A 9689-nucleotide genomic window follows, 5' to 3' on the forward strand; every position below is an offset into this window, starting at 1 on the left:
GGACTATATACTTTAGCCGGACTGTTGGACTATGAAGATACAAGATTGAAGACTTCGTCCCGTGTCCGGGTGGGACTCTCCTTTGCGTGGAAGGCAAGCTTGGCAATTCAGATATGTAGATCTCCTCCTTTGTAACCGACTCTATGTAACCCTAGCCCCCTCCGGTGTCTATATAAACCAGAGGGTTTAGTCCGTAGGACAACAAGAATCATAATCATAGGCTAGCTTCTAGGGTTTAGCCTCTATGATCTCGTGGTAGATCAACTCTTGTAATACTCATATCATCAAGATCAATCAAGTAGGAAGTAGGGTATTACCTCCATCGAGAGGGCCCGAACCTGGGTAAACATTGTGTCCCCTGCCTCCTGTTACCATCCGCCTTAGACGCACAGTTCGGGACCCCCTACCCGAGATCCGCCGGTTTTGACACTGACATTGGTGCTTTCATTGAGAGTTCCACTGTGTCATCACCATAAGGTTTGATGGCTCCTTCGATCATCGGCAACGATGCGATCCATGGTGAGGTTTTTCTCCCCGGACAGATCTTCATATTCGGCGGCTTCGTACTGCGGGCCAAACCGCTTGGCCATATGGAGCAGATCGAGAGCTACGCCCCTGGCCATCAGGTCAGATTTGGAAGCTTGAACTATACTACCGACATCCACGGAGACTTGATCTTCGACGGATTCGAGCCCATGTCAGGTGCGCCGCACAGTCACGACGAGCATGACTTAGCTCTCCCGCCGGACGGTGTTCGGGAGATCACACCTGTGGCAACTCCGGCCCTCAATCCGGAGCAGATCGTGCCGTCCAAGGACGGGTGGATGGACCCCGCCACGGAGGCCGCACACCCAGCGGCGATAGAGCCGAATACTGACTTCACTTCCTATGAGACCTGTGTTGCCGGACCCTTGGATTCGTCCCCGGCCACAGGCTCCGAACCACCTGCGTCCGTGCCTATCGAATCTGATTGGGCATCGATCATGGAGTTTACCTCCGCGGATATCTTTCAGCACTTGCCCTTGAGCGACGTGCTAAATTTATTGAGGTCTCTCTCCTTGTCAGGAGACCCTTGGCCGAACTATGTCCGGCTTGAGTGGGAAGCGGACGACGAAGAAATTCATTCCCCACCCACCACCCACTTAATAGACACTGTCGATGACTTAACCGACATGCTTGATTTTGGCTCCGAAGACATCGACGGTATGGACAACGATGCAAGAGAAGAACAGGAACCACCGCCCACAAGGCACTGGATAGCCACCTCATCATATGATATATAGATGGTGGACACCCCAAAAGAAAGAGATGGCAATAAGGCAACGGAGGATAATACCCTCGAGAAGCAATGTAAGCACCGGCGTCATCGGCACCGCTCTATGCCCCGCCATAGCAAAAGCAGCGATACCGACACAAGAGACAATAACGCTGCGGACAGTGCCGAAGACGAAGACAATCCCCTCCAGCCAGGCTTCGAGCGGGAGGATGGGCAAGCTAGCCCTAAGGAACAGGCAGCAGATGGAGAATCAGAGGATGACAATTACATGCCCCTCTCCGATGACGAGGTGAGCCTCGGCGACGAAGAATTTATCGTGCCTGAGGATCCCGTCGAGCAGGAGCGCTTCAAGCGCCGGCTTATAGCCGCAGCAAAAAGCCTGAAGAAAAAGCAACAGCAACTTCAAGCTGATCAAGATCTGCTAGCGGATAGATGGAACATGGTGCTGGCAGCCAAGGAATACGAACTCGAGCGCCCAACCAAAAGTTACCCAAAGCGCAGGTTGCTACCCCAACTCGAGGAGGAAGCATTAAAGCCTACACTTCTAGCGTCTGATGCGGCTGACCGGCCACCTCGTGGCCGAGACAAAGCGGCGTATCAGCCCGAAGTCCAGCCCACACCCCATCATCAGTCAAACAAAAACACAAAGGCCTGGGGCAACACGCAAGACCTGCGAGACGCATTGGAAAACAAAGCAGGACATACAAGATTGATCTATGGATCATGGGGGCGCACCCCAACGCGTGACGATGACCGTCACGCTGGATATACTAAAAGCAAATCCGGCCGGGCCGAACACAGCAGACAAGACTCGTATGAACTGCGTCGTGATATAGCCCGACACAGAGACACCTCACACCCCCTATGCTTCACTGATGAAGTAATGGATCATGAATTCCGAGAAGGGTTTAAACCCGTGAACATTGAATCATATGACGACACTACAGACACCGCGGTATGGATCAAGGATTTCTTCCTCCACATTCACATGGCCCGCGGGGATGATCTACACGCCATCAAGTATCTCCCACTAAAACTCAAGGGGCCGGCTCGGCATTGGTTGAATAGCTCGCCGGCAAACTCCATCGGAAGCTGGGAGAACCTGGCAGACGCATTCCTGGACAATTTCCAGGGCACTTATGCGCAGCCACCGGATGCTGACGATTTAAGTCACATAACACAGCAGCCCGGAGAGTCAGCCAGGAAATTCTGGACTCGGTTCCTAATTAAAAAGAACCAAATTGTCGACTGTCCAGATGCCGAAGCCCTAGCGGCCTTTAAACATAACATCCGTGACGAGTGGCTCGCCCGACATCTCGGCCAAGAGAAGACAAAATCCATGGCAGCCCTCACGACACTCATGACCCGCTTTTGTGCGGGCGAAGACAACTGGTTAGCCCGTAGTAACAACACATCAAGCAACCCTGGCACATCAGAAGCCAGAGATAGCAACGGCAAACCCCGACACAACAAACACAAGCGCCGCAAAAATGGTGGAAACGCCGAAGATACGGCAGTCAATGCCAGATTTAGGGGCTCTAAGTTCTGTCAGTGGAATGGGCCACTCACAAATGACAATTCGGGTCCATCCAGTCTGGACCACATACTCGACCGCCCATGCCAAATTCATGGCACCCCAGGAATACCATCCAATCATACCAACAGAGAATGCTAGGTCTTCAAACAAGCTGGCAGGTCAGGTGCCAAAAACAAAGATAAGGGGTCTCAAAGCGACGATGGCGACGAGGAGCCCGAATCACCGAGTACAGGAGGGCAAAAGAAATATCCCCCGCAAATCCAAACGGTGAACGTGGTAAACGGCACCTACACTCCCAACCCGGACTGGACGCACACCCTTAGGGATGTCAACTTAACGGAACCAGTCATCCCACAATATAAACTAGGTCCGATCACCTTCAACCGCACGGATCGTCCGGTTAACACCAATCAGGGCAATCTAGCCGCACTAGTCCTCGACCCAATAATTGACGGGTTCCACCTCACGCGAGTCCTTATGGATGGAGGGAGCAGTCTAAACCTGCTTTACCAGGACACAGTGTGCAAGATGGGCATCGATCATTCGGTGATCAAGCCCACTAAAACCACCTTCAGAGGTATTATACCAGGTATGGAGGCCAGCTGTACAGGCTCCATCGCCCTTGAAGTAATCTTTAGATCACCAGACAATTACCGTGCCGAAGAGTTAATCTTTGACATCATCCACTTTCGCAGTGATTATCAGGCACTGCTCGGACGAACCGCGTTCGCTCGATTCAACGCGGTACCACATTATGCCTACCGTAAGCTCAAGATGCCCGATCAGCGCGGCGTCATCACGGTTAATGGCATGGCCGAACTTCCCCTCGGCACCAAGGAGTATACCGCTGCTTTGACAACAGAAGCTACAAGTGGCACCTTCCAACCGAACCTCGACTCGACGTCCCGATCCCCAGACACTGCCAAAGGACTTCGAACTACTTCGCGGCAAGATAGCCTGGCTCGTCCAGAGCTCAATTAAACACTCCAGCGAAATCTAGGACATGCCACATACCGCGGCTCAACTGCTCTGCCGCACACAAGCATTTATTACATTTTGTTTGCAGGTTCAACTTTGCGCAGACCAGGACTGGCGATATGGAAGCAGCTCGAACGCGCAAGGGAATCCTTAGATATTCCCCGTGACGACCATCCGACTATACTCCGGATCCTCACACAGCTTCTTCCCCCTGGTCTAAGCAGGTTCCACAGTCATATTTCTTTTTTATCACATTACCTGAACTCACACGCATCGACGTTCTATTCAAATACAACATGTGGATTTATATAACGCTTATTTGCTGTTATTTCTTATTGAAATTCTTTTGTCAAGTGGCATCCGTACACCGCGATATGCTTTAAATATGCCAAGGGCTTCGTTTTACCCATAATTCGGCAATAAAGTCCGAACACCTTCATGGAAGTTCGGCACCCCGAACTTATAGCATTATATGCATCAGCTCCGAATCATGTCTTGGGTCAAATGTTGGGTTTGCCCGGCTCCCATGTTTTGATGCCTTACATTCCGCTATATCGGCTAAGGCGGCACAGGGAGAACTACTGCGATTGTGTCCCGGTTCTTCCGGACGAGCACCTTAGTAGAGAAAGCCGAAAACTGACTGTCATGATACGGCGAGAGCTGGTCAGCTGTTTGAGAGGTTGTAAAATCTTTAAGGATTTCTCCCCCATAATGCCATAACCAATGCAGCGTGTGATGGATCGGCTTTTCTTCCGATCAGGTGCTTATATAGCCCCTCGTGCGGTCTTCCGAACACCAGGGGCTGCGCCTACCTTCCTTTTATAAAGCTCCTACGGCTGAGTGAGAGTGATAAAGCCCTATAGTCCAATTGCGTGGTTCGTTGTGCTGAACACCTCCTTCGAAGGACCCAAAACTGGGATAAAGAGTGATCAGGTTTATCCCTAACACCCATGTACTTCCTACATGGGGGCAGAAGCTGACGACTGGCCAACTCTCAGGATTACTATATAAAACGACCACGCAGGAGGATAAAATTTTATATAACATGCAACAAATAATAGAAATGACCTTGTTCAACATTATAAAGGACAACATGATTGTATTCATGGAAATATAATGTCCTTGGTGCATTGCTCCGCCGCTAGGCAGGATCCTTTCAGGACACTTTCATAATATAATTCGGGCTTGCGGTGCTCCTTCCCCTCTGGCGGTCCCTCGGTCATCAGCTTTTCAGCATCCATCTTCCCCAGTGCACCTTTGTGTGGGCGAAGACCATTCGCGCACCCTCTATACAGACCAACCGCTTGATGACGTCAAGTCAAGGGCAGACACTCACAAGCCGCTTCATGAGCCTAAAGTAGCTGCCTAGAATCGGCTCGGCAGGCCATAGCCAGATAATCAAATCCTTCATGGCTAGTTCGTCTGCCCTATGCAATTCGATCAGCTGTTTCAGTTGGTCGGCAAAAGGCACCGGATAATTTGGTGCCAGATACTGTGACCAGAAGAGCTTATCCACAGTGTTCCCTTCTTCGGCTCGGTAGAATTGGGCGGCATCTGATATGCTGCGGGGCAGCTCTGCAAATACCCTTGGAGAAATCCAAACTCAAAATTAGAAACATGATTTTCTCCTCAAATACTTGCTTTACATGGAAAAAAGCCTTACCCACCGCGATCATCCTCGCCTCTTGGATCTCCTGCAGGGCGCCTTGGGTTTCCCCCTGGGCATCGCGCGCGGCCTGATGAGCCCTAGCGAGTTCGGATTCTTTCTCCGTTAAACTCTGCTCCAAGGTCTCACATTTCTTCATGGACTCTTGAAGCTCCTACTCAGCTTCAATAACCCTGGCCTCGTGCTTCTCACGAAGAGCCTGCTCTGCGGCTTCCTTTTCCTCGGCCTCGGCAACAGCCTTCCTCGGAGCCTCGACTTCGGTCATCGCCCTTGGCGCAAATAATGAAACATATTTTATCATACTGAGAATTTGTTCGCACTAAATGCGTACAAGGCTTGCGCATACCTTGTTTATCTTCCAACTGCCTTTTCAACTAGCCAAATTCTTCTTCGGCCCGCTCTAGACTTTGATTCAGTCCGGAGACCTCTGCCGCATGAGAGGCAACAGCCACTGCAGACGCCTACTTATAAAAGAAGAGAGATAGATGTCATCAAGTGAGTCTTCCTGCGAACATAAAATTGATCCTCTGTCCGGTCCTTTCTTGCACCGAATAGTGTATCAGGGGCTACTATCCATACTATGACACTCTTCAAAACCTCATAAAACATACCTCAAAGCCTCTTATAAGGCTGATACAGGCTTCATTTAGTCCACTCTCAGCAGACTGAATCTCCTTAATCACTGCACCCATCAGGGCACGGTGTTCATCGATGATGGAAGCGCTCTTCAGCGCTGCCAACAAAACATCCGGCACCTTTGGCTGAACAGAGATTACCGGTGCAATAGGCACGCCCCCTCCAGTTGAGGGAGGCCGCCTGCTTGATTCTGGAGCCGTATTGGTCCCCGGAATTGCGTCCGGCTGGGAGCCAAATTCAAAATGGCTCCCGCCATCGACTCCCATGGGAATCTTCTCCCCCATGTCTCCGGCCCGCAAAGTTTGACCTCCAGGCACCGCTTTCACGATCTCTTCCACCCCTCCTTGGCCGGGGTCCTTCTGGGACGAAGCCTCGGTGTTATGCACATATTTGGGGGAAGGGGCCTTCGGGGGCATCCCGCTCTCTATAGCATCCGAGCTCAGCGAATCCTCTGATGAGGATCGTTCGGTGCGGGACCTTGCCGGACTACAAAAAATATAGCTCAGGTTAAAATATTATGCCATGATGAGTCTGGACGCATAAACGTGTTTGGATTTTATACTCACGAGTTCACCAGGGGATGGGCCCTGGGATCCCACGTCGGGATGCTGCCGGCGGTGGCAATGGACTCTTCCGGAAGAGGAGCCTTTCCCCTTTTAGGCGAATCGGCCTCCAAGTGTATGGAGGCCGCCCTCTTCTTTCTTCCTCCCGCTGGGGATTCATCTTCCTCCTCGTCGTCGTCCTCTTAGGAGGCAGAAGGGACGTTGGAGCCTTCGGATATTGTGCCTGAAGTGCCACGGCGACGAAGGCCGTCCCGGGTCTTTTTAGCCTCCTTCTCGGTCTTCTTCTTCGGCGCCTTGTACGGCGCCGGGGCCAGCATCTTCGTTAGAAGTGGGCCGGCCGGTTCTTCGGGCAACGGGGCCGGATAGTGGACCCGCCCCGCCTTCTTCGTCCAACCTTAGGGGAGTTGAGGAAAACACATTAAGCATTTCCCTTGGGTTATGTGGGTAAAACGCATAAAAACTTACCGAGCTTGCAGGGCGGGACAATTGATACCCGCGGTCCTCGGCCGAGTCCGGCCATGATTTTCCGGACATGAAAAGCACCTTCCAGATGTCTTCGTGCAAGGAGCCAAAGAGCTTTCACAAGGTCTGGTGCTTGGCCGGATCGAATTCCCATAGATTGCAAATCCGGTACTGACAAGGCAGGATCCGGCAAACTAACATCACCTGGACTACATTGACAAGTTCGATGTTCTTGTCTTCCATATCTTTAACACGCGTCTGGAGCATAGACAGTTCATCAGAGGAAGACCAGCTCAGGCCCTTCTTGGGCCAGGACGTAAGCAGCAGAGGGGCTCCGGACAGGAACTCTGGAGCAGCGGCTCATTCTGTGCCACGTGGCTCAGTAATGTAAAACCACTACTGTTGCCACTCTTTGACGGAATCATTAAAAGTACCTGTTGGCCATGTGATGTTGGGCATCTTGCTCACCATGGCGCCCCCGCACTTGGCGTGCTCGCCGCTCACCACCTTGGGCTTCACATTAAAGATCTTCAACCATAAGCCGAAGTGTGGCGAGATGCGGAGAAAAGCCTCGCACACGATGATGAATGTCGAGATGTAGAGAAAGGAATTGGGGGATAGATCATGAAAATCGATCCCGTAATAATACATGATGCCGCGAACGAATGGGTGGAGGGGAAATCCTAGCCCGCGGACAAAATGAGGGAGGAATACAACCCTCTCTTGGGGTTCCGGAGTAGGAACAATCTGTACCGCCGTCAGGAGATGGTGGCCGATGTTTTTTGGCCAGATACCCGGCCTCCCGAAGCTTTTTGATATGCTTCTCCTGGACGGTAGAGGCCATCCACTTGCCTCCTGCTCCGGATCTGGACATTTTCGGAAGGCCTTTGTGGGCGGAGAAGACGAACGCTCGGGCGCTGGAGCTCGGGCGAAGGGGAATGGATTGGGAGGAAGAAAGCATGGGTGCGAAAGGGAGTCCTTATCCCCTTATAAAGGCAGCAGGGATTCTGCTCCTCCCCACTTGCCTGGTAAACTCGCTTATTCCCCAAGCATCGTGATTGATGGCGCGGTTGGGTTACCCATAGTCGTATTGATGAGAATCCCGCGATAAGGAGACACGATCTCTGCTTCGACAAGACATGCCAAGAAAACCGCCTCGCAATATGTGCAGTAGCTGGTTGAGAAAAACGGTTCGAATAATGACCGGGCTATAGCGTGATGTCATGTTATAAAAAGTTGTCAGCAGATTAGATTTGTGGAATAATATACTCTCTACGGTGGTATGTGGAATTTGTTTTGCAGAGCCGGACACAATCCTTGTGTTCAAAATCTTCTATGGAGTATTCGGAGAAGGAACCCGCCTTGCAATGCCGAAGACAATCTGCGCGCCGGACTCATCGTCATTGAAGCCTGGTTTAGGGGCTACCGAGGGAGTCCTAGATTAGGGGGTCCTCAGACAGTCGGACTATATACTTTGGCTGGACTGTTGGACTATGAAGATACAAGATTGAAGACTTCGTCCCGTGTCCGGGTGGGACTCTCCTTTGCGTGGAAAGCAAGCTTGGCAATTCGAATATGTAGATCTCCTCCCTTGTAACCGACTCTGTGTAACCCTATCCCCCTCCGCTGTCTATATAAATAGGAGGTTTTAGTCCGTAGGACAACAACAATCATAATCATAGGCTAGCTTCTAGGGTTTAGCCTCTACGATCCCGTGGTAGATCAACTCTTGTAATACTCATACCATCAAGATCAATCAAGAAGGAAGTAGGGTATTACCTCCATCGAGAGGGCCCGAACCTGGGTAAACATTGTGTCCCCTGCCTCCTGTTACCATCCTCCTTAGACGCACAGTTCGGGACCCCTACCCGAGATCTGCCGGTTTTGACACCGACAAGGGGGCACGACGGCGAGGGGAGTCCGGATTGGGGACGGCTCCCATGGCGGCGCAGCGGCGTACGGCGGGAGGAGGCCAACGCCCGGCCGGGGGCGTGCACGGTCGCTGGGCTGGGCCTCGCCCAGTTCGGCGGCCCGGGAAGTTTTTTTAATAAACATTTGCTTTTTAACAGAGACAAAAAATAATAAAACAAAAGAAATAAAAAATATTATATAGGCATATAATATATCAAAATTTTCAGAAAAATATTTTCTACAAAATGAACATTTTATGCCAAATAAAATCTACAAAAATTCAAATGAATCAAACAATGCTACTGCTCTAATAAAATCCAATAAAATCATTTTAAAAATACCAAAATAATTTCAAACCCATTTTTCTCCAATTTTCTAATGTAGGGAATCATTTTACCCTAATTTCCATATATTTTATTTTTGGAGAAAAATAGTTTGAATAAAACCCAAATAACTCCAAAATGAAAATAATTCCATGGGGACTTTTAAATTGGATTCTTTGAAACTCCCAACTCATATTTCATATGTTTTAAAGAAGTCTAGATTCGTTTTTCGTGGCTACAGAGGCTTCCAGCGGCGGAACTTCTGATCTAGGGTTATTTCTGGAGGTTTCTGTATATATAGGATTTTTCAGCGTTGGAATCACGCGAAGATGGGCCA

The sequence above is a fragment of the Triticum dicoccoides genome, chromosome 7A (genome assembly GCF_002162155.2).
Source record: "Triticum dicoccoides isolate Atlit2015 ecotype Zavitan chromosome 7A, WEW_v2.0, whole genome shotgun sequence".
NCBI lineage: Eukaryota > Viridiplantae > Streptophyta > Magnoliopsida > Poales > Poaceae > Triticum > Triticum dicoccoides.